Source organism: Triturus cristatus, chromosome 12 (assembly GCF_964204655.1).
Source record: "Triturus cristatus chromosome 12, aTriCri1.1, whole genome shotgun sequence".
In the NCBI taxonomy this organism is placed as follows: domain Eukaryota; kingdom Metazoa; phylum Chordata; class Amphibia; order Caudata; family Salamandridae; genus Triturus; species Triturus cristatus.
This window is the reverse complement of record NC_140595.1, coordinates 218254860-218267259: the sequence shown is the minus strand read 5'-3', so window position 1 is coordinate 218267259 and position 12400 is coordinate 218254860. Positions and strand designations below refer to the sequence as shown.

The 12400-nt window shown below is 45.2% G+C and overlaps 13 non-coding genes across 13 annotated transcripts; all 13 read left to right on the top strand.

Moving 5' to 3' along the window:
• The first annotated feature begins 447 nt into the window (after positions 1-447).
• Positions 448-562, top strand: LOC146774796 (U5 spliceosomal RNA). The gene has a single exon (XR_014972872.1). It is a non-coding gene; the product is annotated as a U5 spliceosomal RNA (small nuclear RNA).
• Positions 563-1414: 852 nt separating this feature from the next.
• On the top strand, positions 1415-1529 carry LOC146774795 (U5 spliceosomal RNA). Its single transcript, XR_014973805.1, has one exon. It is a non-coding gene; the product is annotated as a U5 spliceosomal RNA (small nuclear RNA).
• Positions 1530-2417: 888 nt separating this feature from the next.
• LOC146774794 (U5 spliceosomal RNA) lies at positions 2418-2532 on the top strand. Its single transcript, XR_014974414.1, has one exon. It is a non-coding gene; the product is annotated as a U5 spliceosomal RNA (small nuclear RNA).
• Positions 2533-3384: 852 nt separating this feature from the next.
• Positions 3385-3499, top strand: LOC146774793 (U5 spliceosomal RNA). Its single transcript, XR_014973911.1, has one exon. It is a non-coding gene; the product is annotated as a U5 spliceosomal RNA (small nuclear RNA).
• An 852-nt stretch (positions 3500-4351) lies between these two features.
• LOC146774792 (U5 spliceosomal RNA) lies at positions 4352-4466 on the top strand. The gene has a single exon (XR_014973818.1). It is a non-coding gene; the product is annotated as a U5 spliceosomal RNA (small nuclear RNA).
• An 852-nt stretch (positions 4467-5318) lies between these two features.
• On the top strand, positions 5319-5434 carry LOC146774791 (U5 spliceosomal RNA). The gene has a single exon (XR_014974656.1). It is a non-coding gene; the product is annotated as a U5 spliceosomal RNA (small nuclear RNA).
• Positions 5435-6322: 888 nt separating this feature from the next.
• LOC146774790 (U5 spliceosomal RNA) lies at positions 6323-6437 on the top strand. Its single transcript, XR_014972871.1, has one exon. It is a non-coding gene; the product is annotated as a U5 spliceosomal RNA (small nuclear RNA).
• An 851-nt stretch (positions 6438-7288) lies between these two features.
• Positions 7289-7403, top strand: LOC146774789 (U5 spliceosomal RNA). Its single transcript, XR_014974654.1, has one exon. It is a non-coding gene; the product is annotated as a U5 spliceosomal RNA (small nuclear RNA).
• Positions 7404-8291: 888 nt separating this feature from the next.
• On the top strand, positions 8292-8406 carry LOC146774788 (U5 spliceosomal RNA). The gene has a single exon (XR_014972869.1). It is a non-coding gene; the product is annotated as a U5 spliceosomal RNA (small nuclear RNA).
• An 852-nt stretch (positions 8407-9258) lies between these two features.
• LOC146774787 (U5 spliceosomal RNA) lies at positions 9259-9373 on the top strand. The gene has a single exon (XR_014973654.1). It is a non-coding gene; the product is annotated as a U5 spliceosomal RNA (small nuclear RNA).
• Positions 9374-10261: 888 nt separating this feature from the next.
• LOC146774786 (U5 spliceosomal RNA) lies at positions 10262-10376 on the top strand. The gene has a single exon (XR_014972868.1). It is a non-coding gene; the product is annotated as a U5 spliceosomal RNA (small nuclear RNA).
• An 852-nt stretch (positions 10377-11228) lies between these two features.
• LOC146774785 (U5 spliceosomal RNA) lies at positions 11229-11343 on the top strand. The gene has a single exon (XR_014974440.1). It is a non-coding gene; the product is annotated as a U5 spliceosomal RNA (small nuclear RNA).
• Positions 11344-12195: 852 nt separating this feature from the next.
• On the top strand, positions 12196-12309 carry LOC146774784 (U5 spliceosomal RNA). Its single transcript, XR_014974476.1, has one exon. It is a non-coding gene; the product is annotated as a U5 spliceosomal RNA (small nuclear RNA).
• The last annotated feature ends 91 nt before the right edge of the window (positions 12310-12400 follow it).

Here is a 12400-nt window from a genome sequence, read left to right as displayed (position 1 = left end):
ATATCCTTCTATATTCAGGTTTAATGAAAGTACGTGTGAAAAAGGCACATACGGTGCATGGCTATGTGTAGAGCACAGTGGTGGCTCTGAGCAGATCGATTGGAGGGATGGTGTTGAAAGCGTAAAATGGCTAGGGGACAAAAGGCCTACAGTGCCACTTAACTAAAAGCCTGATTCACATTTCCTGTTCCCCTTCCCCAGCAGCCCCGACAACTCCTAATGAGCTGAGGTGAGTACAAAAGAAATTTGCATATTCCCAGACATACACATGTGAACAGTCCACCTTTTTGTACCTTGAGCAGAGACTTTGAAATGTTGGCCTGTTTTGCCCACCGGCCTGGTTCTCGCCCTCTTTCTTAGAGCCTGAAAATACCTTTCAGGTCCTCACCCTCGCAATGACAGGGTCCTTGATGTGCCGCCACTTACCCTAGAGAGCTATATTGTCACTTACTCTGGTTTCTCTTCAAAACGAAAAAATCTTTCGCCTTTTACTAAAGATTTCCGTGGAGAGGAACATTTAAGAGTTTATTCAATTTTTTTAAGCCTTGCCACAGGTGAGGCTGTTTATCATTTGTTTAAAAGAAAAGCATTAGAAGTTGGGGAATATCCAGCAATTGTCTGCTGCTTTTTTGGGGGACATGAGTTTGGTGTTTTATTCCTGAGCTCTCTGCTTGCTCATTTGCATAAACAGAGTGCAGGAGAGGTGCCTCATGGGAAAGAGCTTGTGCAGTGCATGAGATTGCTTTTCTTGACTGACTTGAAACTTCACGATCGCAGGCAGTATATTTTCTTATCTCCCAAAGATCCTGCTGCCAGATCCCAGAGGTCACCCTCCTTTTTAAAGGTGGGACCAAGACTCATGCTGTGCTTTTCATAGGGCTTGCCCGTTATTTGTGCCCGTTCGAGGTGCCCTGAGAGGTCGCCAATCCTGAGTCAGCTTCCTCTCAGGTAGACTTGAAGGGGCACGTCAGACTTGTTTCACGTGTCTCCAGCCTAGACAGATATATCCTTCTATATTCAGGTTTAATGAAAGTACGTGTGAAAAAGGCACATACGGTGCATGGCTATGTGTAGAGCGTGTTGAAAGCGTAAAATGGCTAGGGGACAAAAGGCCTACAGTGCCACTTAACTAAAAGCCTGATTCACATTTGCTGTTCCCCTTCCCCAGCAGCCCCGACAACTCCTAATGAGCTGAGGTGAGTACAAAAGAAATTTGCATATTCCCAGACATACACATGTGAACAGTCCACCTTTTTGTACCTTGAGCAGAGACTTTGAAATGTTGGCCTGTTTTGCCCACCGGCCTGGTTCTCGCCCTCTTTCTTAGAGCCTGAAAATACCTTTCAGGTCCTCACCCTCGCAATGACAGGGTCTTTGATGTGCCGCCACTTACCCTAGAGAGCTATATTGTCACTTACTCTGGTTTCTCTTCAAAATGAAAAAATCTTTCGCCTTTTACTAAAGATTTCCGTGGAGAGGAACATTTAAGAGTTTATTCAATTTTTTTAAGCCTTGCAACAGGTGAGGCTGTTTATCATTTGTTTAAAAGAAAAGCATTAGAAGTTGGGGAATATCCAGCAATTGTCTGCTGCTTTTTTGGGGGACATGAGTTTGGTGTTTTATTCCTGAGCTCTCTGCTTGCTCATTTGCATAAACAGAGTGCAGGAGAGGTGCCTCATGGGAAAGAGCTTGTGCAGTGCATGAGATTGCTTTTCTTGACTGACTTGAAACTTCACGATCGCAGGCAGTATATTTTCTTATCTCCCAAAGATCCTGCTGCCAGATCCCAGAGGTCACCCTCCTTTTTAAAGGTGGGACCAAGACTCATGCTGTGCTTTTCATAGGGCTTGCCCGTTATTTGTGCCCGTTGGAGGTGCCCTGAGAGGTCGCTAATCCTGAGTCCGCTTCCTCTCAGGTAGACTTGAAGGGGCACGTCAGACTTGTTTCACGTGTCTCCAGCCTAGACAGATATATCCTTCTATATTCAGGTTTAATGAAAGTACGTGTGAAAAAGGCACATACGGTGCATGGCTATGTGTAGAGCACAGTGGTGGCTCTGAGCATATCGATTGGAGGGATGGTGTTGAAAGCGTAAAATGGCTAAGGGACAAAAGGCCTACAGTGCCACTTAACTAAAAGCCTGATTCACATTTCCTGTTCCCCTTCCCCAGCAGCCCCGACAACTCCTAATGAGCTGAGGTGAGTACAAAAGAAATTTGCATATTCCCAGACATACACATGTGAACAGTCCACCTTTTTGTACCTTGAGCAGAGACTTTGAAATGTTGGCCTGTTTTGCCCACCGGCCTGGTTCTCGCCCTCTTTCTTAGAGCCTGAAAATACTTTTCAGGTCCTCACCCTCGCAATGACAGGGTCTTTGATGTGCCGCCACTTACCCTAGAGAGCTATATTGTCACTTACTCTGGTTTCTCTTCAAAACGAAAAAATCTTTCGCCTTTTACTAAAGATTTTCGTGGAGAGGAACATTTAAGAGTTTATTCAATTTTTTTAAGCCTTGCCACAGGTGAGGCTGTTTATCATTTGTTTAAAAGAAAAGCATTAGAAGTTGGGGAATATCCAGCAATTGTCTGCTGCTTTTTTGGGGGACATAAGTTTGGTGTTTTATTCCTGAGCTCTCTGCTTGCTCATTTGCATAAACAGAGTGCAGGAGAGGTGCCTCATGGGAAAGAGCTTGTGCAGTGCATGAGATTGCTTTTCTTGACTGACTTGAAACTTCACGATCGCAGGCAGTATATTTTCTTATCTCCCAAAGATCCTGCTGCCAGATCCCAGAGGTCACCCTCCTTTTTAAAGGTGGGACCAAGACTCATGCTGTGCTTTTCATAGGGCTTGCCCGTTATTTGTGCCCGTTCGAGGTGCCCTGAGAGGTCGCCAATCCTGAGTCAGCTTCCTCTCAGGTAGACTTGAAGGGGCACGTCAGACTTGTTTCACGTGTCTCCAGCCTAGACAGATATATCCTTCTATATTCAGGTTTAATGAAAGTACGTGTGAAAAAGGCACATACGGTGCATGGCTATGTGTAGAGCGTGTTGAAAGCGTAAAATGGCTAGGGGACAAAAGGCCTACAGTGCCACTTAACTAAAAGCCTGATTCACATTTCCTGTTCCCCTTCCCCAGCAGCCCCGACAACTCCTAATGAGCTGAGGTGAGTACAAAAGAAATTTGCATATTCCCAGACATACACATGTGAACAGTCCACCTTTTTGTACCTTGAGCAGAGACTTTGAAATGTTGGCCTGTTTTGCCCACCGGCCTGGTTCTCGCCCTCTTTCTTAGAGCCTGAAAATACCTTTCAGGTCCTCACCCTCGCAATGACAGGGTCTTTGATGTGCCGCCACTTACCCTAGAGAGCTATATTGTCACTTACTCTGGTTTCTCTTCAAAATGAAAAAATCTTTTGCCTTTTACTAAAGATTTCCGTGGAGAGGAACATTTAAGAGTTTATTCAATTTTTTTAAGCCTTGCCACAGGTGAGGCTGTTTATCATTTGTTTAAAAGAAAAGCATTAGAAGTTGGGGAATATCCAGCAATTGTCTGCTGCTTTTTTGGGGGACATGAGTTTGGTGTTTTATTCCTGAGCGCTCTGCTTGCTCATTTGCATAAACAGAGTGCAGGAGAGGTGCCTCATGGGAAAGAGCTTGTGCAGTGCATGAGATTGCTTTTCTTGACTGACTTGAAACTTCACGATCGCAGGCAGTATATTTTCTTATCTCCCAAAGATCGTGCTGCCAGATCCCAGAGGTCACCCTCCTTTTTAAAGGTGGGACCAAGACTCATGCTGTGCTTTTCATAGGGCTTGCCCGTTATTTGTGCCCGTTCGAGGTGCCCTGAGAGGTCGCCAATCCTGAGTCAGCTTCCTCTCAGGTAGACTTGAAGGGGCACGTCAGACTTGTTTCACGTGTCTCCAGCCTAGACAGATATATCCTTCTATATTCAGGTTTAATGAAAGTACGTGTGAAAAAGGCACATACGGTGCATGGCTATGTGTAGAGCGTGTTGAAAGCGTAAAATGGCTAGGGGACAAAAGGCCTACAGTGCCACTTAACTAAAAGCCTGATTCACATTTGCTGTTCCCCTTCCCCAGCAGCCCCGACAACTCCTAATGAGCTGAGGTGAGTACAAAAGAAATTTGCATATTCCCAGACATACACATGTGAACAGTCCACCTTTTTGTACCTTGAGCAGAGACTTTGAAATGTTGGCCTGTTTTGCCCACCGGCCTGGTTCTCGCCCTCTTTCTTAGAGCCTGAAAATACCTTTCAGGTCCTCACCCTCGCAATGACAGGGTCTTTGATGTGCCGCCACTTACCCTAGAGAGCTATATTGTCACTTACTCTGGTTTCTCTTCAATACGAAAAAATCTTTCGCCTTTTACTAAAGATTTCCGTGGAGAGGAACATTTAAGAGTTTATTCAATTTTTTTAAGCCTTGCCACAGGTGAGGTTGTTTATCATTTGTTTAAAAGAAAAGCATTAGAAGTTGGGGAATATCCAGCAATTGTCTGCTGCTATTTTGGGGGACATGAGTTTGGTGTTTTATTCCTGAGCTCTCTGCTTGCTCATTTGCATAAACAGAGTGCAGGAGAGGTGCCTCATGGGAAAGAGCTTGTGCAGTGCATGAGATTGCTTTTCTTGACTGACTTGAAACTTCACGATCGCAGGCAGTATATTTTCTTATCTCCCAAAGATCCTGCTGCCAGATCCCAGAGGTCACCCTCCTTTTTAAAGGTGGGACCAAGACTCATGCTGTGCTTTTCATAGGGCTTGCCCGTTATTTGTGCCCGTTCGAGGTGCCCTGAGAGGTCGCCAATCCTGAGTCAGCTTCCTCTCAGGTAGACTTGAAGGGGCACGTCAGACTTGTTTCACGTGTCTCCAGCCTAGACAGATATATCCTTCTATATTCAGGTTTAATGAAAGTACGTGTGAAAAAGGCACATACGGTGCATGGCTATGTGTAGAGCGTGTTGAAAGCGTAAAATGGCTAGGGGACAAAAGGCCTACAGTGCCACTTAACTAAAAGCCTGATTCACATTTCCTGTTCCCCTTCCCCAGCAGCCCCGACAACTCCTAATGAGCTGAGGTGAGTACAAAAGAAATTTGCATATTCCCAGACATACACATGTGAACAGTCCACCTTTTTGTACCTTGAGCAGAGACTTTGAAATGTTGGCCTGTTTTGCCCACCGGCCTGGTTCTCGCCCTCTTTCTTAGAGCCTGAAAATACCTTTCAGGTCCTCACCCTCGCAATGACAGGGTCTTTGATGTGCCGCCACTTACCCTAGAGAGCTATATTGTCACTTACTCTGGTTTCTCTTCAAAACGAAAAAATCTTTCGCCTTTTTACTAAAGATTTCCGTGGAGAGGAACATTTAAGAGTTTATTCAATTTTTTTAAGCCTTGCCACAGGTGAGGCTGTTTATCATTTGTTTAAAAGAAAAGCATTAGAAGTTGGGGAATATCCAGCAATTGTCTGCTGCTTTTTTGGGGGACATGAGTTTGGTGTTTTATTCCTGAGCTCTCTGCTTGCTCATTTGCATAAACAGAGTGCAGGAGAGGTGCCTCATGGGAAAGAGCTTGTGCAGTGCATGAGATTGCTTTTCTTGACTGACTTGAAACTTCACGATCGCAGGCAGTATATTTTCTTATCTCCCAAAGATCCTGCTGCCAGATCCCAGAGGTCACCCTCCTTTTTAAAGGTGGGACCAAGACTCATGCTGTGCTTTTCATAGGGCTTGCCCGTTATTTGTGCCCGTTGGAGGTGCCCTGAGAGGTCGCCAATCCTGAGTCCGCTTCCTCTCAGGTAGACTTGAAGGGGCACGTCAGACTTGTTTCACGTGTCTCCAGCCTAGACAGATATATCCTTCTATATTCAGGTTTAATGAAAGTACGTGTGAAAAAGGCACATACGGTGCATGGCTATGTGTAGAGCACAGTGGTGGCTCTGAGCATATCGATTGGAGGGATGGTGTTGAAAGCGTAAAATGGCTAGGGGACAAAAGGCCTACAGTGCCACTTAACTAAAAGCCTGATTCACATTTGCTGTTCCCCTTCCCCAGCAGCCCCGACAACTCCTAATGAGCTGAGGTGAGTACAAAAGAAATTTGCATATTCCCAGACATACACATGTGAACAGTCCACCTTTTTGTACCTTGAGCAGAGACTTTGAAATGTTGGCCTGTTTTGCCCACCGGCCTGGTTCTCGCCCTCTTTCTTAGAGCCTGAAAATACCTTTCAGGTCCTCACCCTCGCAATGACAGGGTCTTTGATGTGCCGCCACTTACCCTAGAGAGCTATATTGTCACTTACTCTGGTTTCTCTTCAAAACGAAAAAATCTTTCGCCTTTTACTAAAGATTTCCGTGGAGAGGAACATTTAAGAGTTTATTCAATTTTTTTAAGCCTTGCCACAGGTGAGGCTGTTTATCATTTGTTTAAAAGAAAAGCATTAGAAGTTGGGGAATATCCAGCAATTGTCTGCTGCTTTTTTGGGGGACATGAGTTTGGTGTTTTATTCCTGAGCTCTCTGCTTGCTCATTTGCATAAACAGAGTGCAGGAGAGGTGCCTCATGGGAAAGAGCTTGTGCAGTGCATGAGATTGCTTTTCTTGACTGACTTGAAACTTCACGATCGCAGGCAGTATATTTTCTTATCTCCCAAAGATCCTGCTGCCAGATCCCAGAGGTCACCCTCCTTTTTAAAGGTGGGACCAAGACTCATGCTGTGCTTTTCATAGGGCTTGCCCGTTATTTGTGCCCGTTCGAGGTGCCCTGAGAGGTCGCCAATCCTGAGTCAGCTTCCTCTCAGGTAGACTTGAAGGGGCACGTCAGACTTGTTTCACGTGTCTCCAGCCTAGACAGATATATCCTTCTATATTCAGGTTTAATGAAAGTACGTGTGAAAAAGGCACATACGGTGCATGGCTATGTGTAGAGCGTGTTGAAAGCGTAAAATGGCTAGGGGACAAAAGGCCTACAGTGCCACTTAACTAAAAGCCTGATTCACATTTCCTGTTCCCCTTCCCCAGCAGCCCGACAACTCCTAATGAGCTGAGGTGAGTACAAAAGAAATTTGCATATTCCCAGACATACACATGTGAACAGTCCACCTTTTTGTACCTTGAGCAGAGACTTTGAAATGTTGGCCTGTTTTGCCCACCGGCCTGGTTCTCGCCCTCTTTCTTAGAGCCTGAAAATACCTTTCAGGTCCTCACCCTCGCAATGACAGGGTCTTTGATGTGGCGCCACTTACCCTAGAGAGCTATATTGTCACTTACTCTGGTTTCTCTTCAAAACGAAAATATTTTTTGCCTTTTACTAAAGATTTCCGTGGAGAGGAACATTTAAGAGTTTATTCAATTTTTTTAAGCCTTGCCACAGGTGAGGCTGTTTATCATTTGTTTAAAAGAAAAGCATTAGAAGTTGGGGAATATCCAGCAATTGTCTGCTGCTTTTTTGGGGGACATGAGTTTGGTGTTTTATTCCTGAGCTCTCTGCTTGCTCATTTGCATAAACAGAGTGCAGGAGAGGTGCCTCATGGGAAAGAGCTTGTGCAGTGCATGAGATTGCTTTTCTTGACTGACTTGAAACTACACGATCGCAGGCAGTATATTTTCTTATCTCCCAAAGATCCTGCTGCCAGATCCCAGAGGTCACCCTCCTTTTTAAAGGTGGGACCAAGACTCATGCTGTGCTTTTCATAGGGCTTGCCCGTTATTTGTGCCCGTTGGAGGTGCCCTGAGAGGTCGCCAATCCTGAGTCCGCTTCCTCTCAGGTAGACTTGAAGGGGCACGTCAGACTTGTTTCACGTGTCTCCAGCCTAGACAGATATATCTTTCTATATTCAGGTTTAATGAAAGTACGTGTGAAAAAGGCACATACGGTGCATGGCTATGTGTAGAGCACAGTGGTGGCTCTGAGCATATCGATTGGAGGGATGGTGTTGAAAGCGTAAAATGGCTAGGGGACAAAAGGCCTACAGTGCCACTTAACTAAAAGCCTGATTCACATTTCCTGTTCCCCTTCCCCAGCAGCCCCGACAACTCCTAATGAGCTGAGGTGAGTACAAAAGAAATTTGCATATTCCCAGACATACACATGTGAACACTCCACCTTTTTGTACCTTGAGCAGAGACTTTGAAATGTTGGCCTGTTTTGCCCACCGGCCTGGTTCTCGCCCTCTTTCTTAGAGCCTGAAAATACCTTTCAGGTCCTCACCCTCGCAATGACAGGGTCTTTGATGTGCCGCCACTTACCCTAGAGAGCTATATTGTCACTTACTCTGGTTTCTCTTCAAAACGAAAAAATCTTTCGCCTTTTACTAAAGATTTCCGTGGAGAGGAACATTTAAGAGTTTATTCAATTTTTTTAAGCCTTGCCACAGGTGAGGCTGTTTATCATTTGTTTAAAAGAAAAGCATTAGAAGTTGGGGAATATCCAGCAATTGTCTGCTGCTTTTTTGGGGGACATAAGTTTGGTGTTTTATTCCTGAGCTCTCTGCTTGCTCATTTGCATAAACAGAGTGCAGGAGAGGTGCCTCATGGGAAAGAGCTTGTGCAGTGCATGAGATTGCTTTTCTTGACTGACTTGAAACTTCACGATCGCAGGCAGTATATTTTCTTATCTCCCAAAGATCCTGCTGCCAGATCCCAGAGGTCACCCTCCTTTTTAAAGGTGGGACCAAGACTCATGCTGTGCTTTTCATAGGGCTTGCCCGTTATTTGTGCCCGTTCGAGGTGCCCTGAGAGGTCGCCAATCCTGAGTCAGCTTCCTCTCAGGTAGACTTGAAGGGGCACGTCAGACTTGTTTCACGTGTCTCCAGCCTAGACAGATATATCCTTCTATATTCAGGTTTAATGAAAGTACGTGTGAAAAAGGCACATACGGTGCATGGCTATGTGTAGAGCGTGTTGAAAGCGTAAAATGGCTAGGGGACAAAAGGCCTACAGTGCCACTTAACTAAAAGCCTGATTCACATTTCCTGTTCCCCTTCCCCAGCAGCCCCGACAACTCCTAATGAGCTGAGGTGAGTACAAAAGAAATTTGCATATTCCCAGACATACACATGTGAACAGTCCACCTTTTTGTACCTTGAGCAGAGACTTTGAAATGTTGGCCTGTTTTGCCCACCGGCCTGGTTCTCGCCCTCTTTCTTAGAGCCTGAAAATACCTTTCAGGTCCTCACCCTCGCAATGACAGGGTCTTTGATGTGCCGCCACTTACCCTAGAGAGCTATATTGTCACTTACTCTGGTTTCTCTTCAAAACGAAAAAATCTTTTGCCTTTTACTAAAGATTTCCGTGGAGAGGAACATTTAAGAGTTTATTCAATTTTTTTAAGCCTTGCCACAGGTGAGGCTGTTTATCATTTGTTTAAAAGAAAAGCATTAGAAGTTGGGGAATATCCAGCAATTGTCTGCTGCTTTTTTGGGGGACATGAGTTTGGTGTTTTATTCCTGAGCTCTCTGCTTGCTCATTTGCATAAACAGAGTGCAGGAGAGGTGCCTCATGGGAAAGAGCTTGTGCAGTGCATGAGATTGCTTTTCTTGACTGACTTGAAACTACACGATCGCAGGCAGTATATTTTCTTATCTCCCAAAGATCCTGCTGCCAGATCCCAGAGGTCACCCTCCTTTTTAAAGGTGGGACCAAGACTCATGCTGTGCTTTTCATAGGGCTTGCCCGTTATTTGTGCCCGTTGGAGGTGCCCTGAGAGGTCGCCAATCCTGAGTCCGCTTCCTCTCAGGTAGACTTGAAGGGGCACGTCAGACTTGTTTCACGTGTCTCCAGCCTAGACAGATATATCCTTCTATATTCAGGTTTAATGAAAGTACGTGTGAAAAAGGCACATACGGTGCATGGCTATGTGTAGAGCACAGTGGTGGCTCTGAGCATATCGATTGGAGGGATGGTGTTGAAAGCGTAAAATGGCTAGGGGACAAAAGGCCTACAGTGCCACTTAACTAAAAGCCTGATTCACATTTCCTGTTCCCCTTCCCCAGCAGCCCCGACAACTCCTAATGAGCTGAGGTGAGTACAAAAGAAATTTGCATATTCCCAGACATACACATGTGAACAGTCCACCTTTTTGTACCTTGAGCAGAGACTTTGAAATGTTGGCCTGTTTTGCCCACCGGCCTGGTTCTCGCCCTCTTTCTTAGAGCCTGAAAATACCTTTCAGGTCCTCACCCTCGCAATGACAGGGTCTTTGATGTGCCGCCACTTACCCTAGAGAGCTATATTGTCACTTACTCTGGTTTCTCTTCAAAACGAAAAAATCTTTCGCCTTTTACTAAAGATTTCCGTGGAGAGGAACATTTAAGAGTTTATTCAATTTTTTTAAGCCTTGCCACAGGTGAGGCTGTTTATCATTTGTTTAAAAGAAAAGCATTAGAAGTTGGGGAATATCCAGCAATTGTCTGCTGCTTTTTTGGGGGACATAAGTTTGGTGTTTTATTCCTGAGCTCTCTGCTTGCTCATTTGCATAAACAGAGTGCAGGAGAGGTGCCTCATGGGAAAGAGCTTGTGCAGTGCATGAGATTGCTTTTCTTGACTGACTTGAAACTTCACGATCGCAGGCAGTATATTTTCTTATCTCCCAAAGATCCTGCTGCCAGATCCCAGAGGTCACCCTCCTTTTTAAAGGTGGGACCAAGACTCATGCTGTGCTTTTCATAGGGCTTGCCCGTTATTTGTGCCCGTTCGAGGTGCCCTGAGAGGTCGCCAATCCTGAGTCAGCTTCCTCTCAGGTAGACTTGAAGGGGCACGTCAGACTTGTTTCACGTGTCTCCAGCCTAGACAGATATATCCTTCTATATTCAGGTTTAATGAAAGTACGTGTGAAAAAGGCACATACGGTGCATGGCTATGTGTAGAGCGTGTTGAAAGCGTAAAATGGCTAGGGGACAAAAGGCCTACAGTGCCACTTAACTAAAAGCCTGATTCACATTTCCTGTTCCCCTTCCCCAGCAGCCCCGACAACTCCTAATGAGCTGAGGTGAGTACAAAAGAAATTTGCATATTCCCAGACATACACATGTGAACAGTCCACCTTTTTGTACCTTGAGCAGAGACTTTGAAATGTTGGCCTGTTTTGCCCACCGGCCTGGTTCTCGCCCTCTTTCTTAGAGCCTGAAAATACCTTTCAGGTCCTCACCCTCGCAATGACAGGGTCTTTGATGTGCCGCCACTTACCCTAGAGAGCTATATTGTCACTTACTTTGGTTTCTCTTCAATACGAAAAAATCTTTCGCCTTTTACTAAAGATTTCCGTGGAGAGGAACATTTAAGAGTTTATTCAATTTTTTTAAGCCTTGCCACAGGTGAGGTTGTTTATCATTTGTTTAAAAGAAAAGCATTAGAAGTTGGGGAATATCCAGCAATTGTCTGCTGCTATTTTGGGGGACATGAGTTTGGTGTTTTATTCCTGAGCTCTCTGCTTGCTCATTTGCATAAACAGAGTGCAGGAGAGGTGCCTCATGGGAAAGAGCTTGTGCAGTGCATGAGATTGCTTTTCTTGACTGACTTGAAACTTCACGATCGCAGGCAGTATATTTTCTTATCTCCCAAAGATCCTGCTGCCAGATCCCAGAGGTCACCCTCCTTTTTAAAGGTGGGACCAAGACTCATGCTGTGCTTTTCATAGGGCTTGCCCGTTATTTGTGCCCGTTCGAGGTGCCCTGAGAGGTCGCCAATCCTGAGTCAGCTTCCTCTCAGGTAGACTTGAAGGGGCACGTCAGACTTGTTTCACGTGTCTCCAGCCTAGACAGATATATCCTTCTATATTCAGGTTTAATGAAAGTACGTGTGAAAAAGGCACATACGGTGCATGGCTATGTGTAGAGCGTGTTGAAAGCGTAAAATGGCTAGGGGACAAAAGGCCTACAGTGCCACTTAACTAAAAGCCTGATTCACATTTCCTGTTCCCCTTCCCCAGCAGCCCCGACAACTCCTAATGAGCTGAGGTGAGTACAAAAGAAATTTGCATATTCCCAGACATACACATGTGAACAGTCCACCTTTTTGTACCTTGAGCAGAGACTTTGAAATGTTGGCCTGTTTTGCCCACCGGCCTGGTTCTCGCCCTCTTTCTTAGAGCCTGAAAATACCTTTCAGGTCCTCACCCTCGCAATGACAGGGTCTTTGATGTGCCGCCACTTACCCTAGAGAGCTATATTGTCACTTACTCTGGTTTCTCTTCAAATGAAAAAATCTTTCGCCTTTTACTAAAGATTTCCGTGGAGAGGAACATTTAAGAGTTTATTCAATTTTTTTAAGCCTTGCCACAGGTGAGGCTGTTTATCATTTGTTTAAAAGAAAAGCATTAGAAGTTGGGGAATATCCAGCAATTGTCTGCTGCTTTTTTGGGGGACATGAGTTTGGTGTTT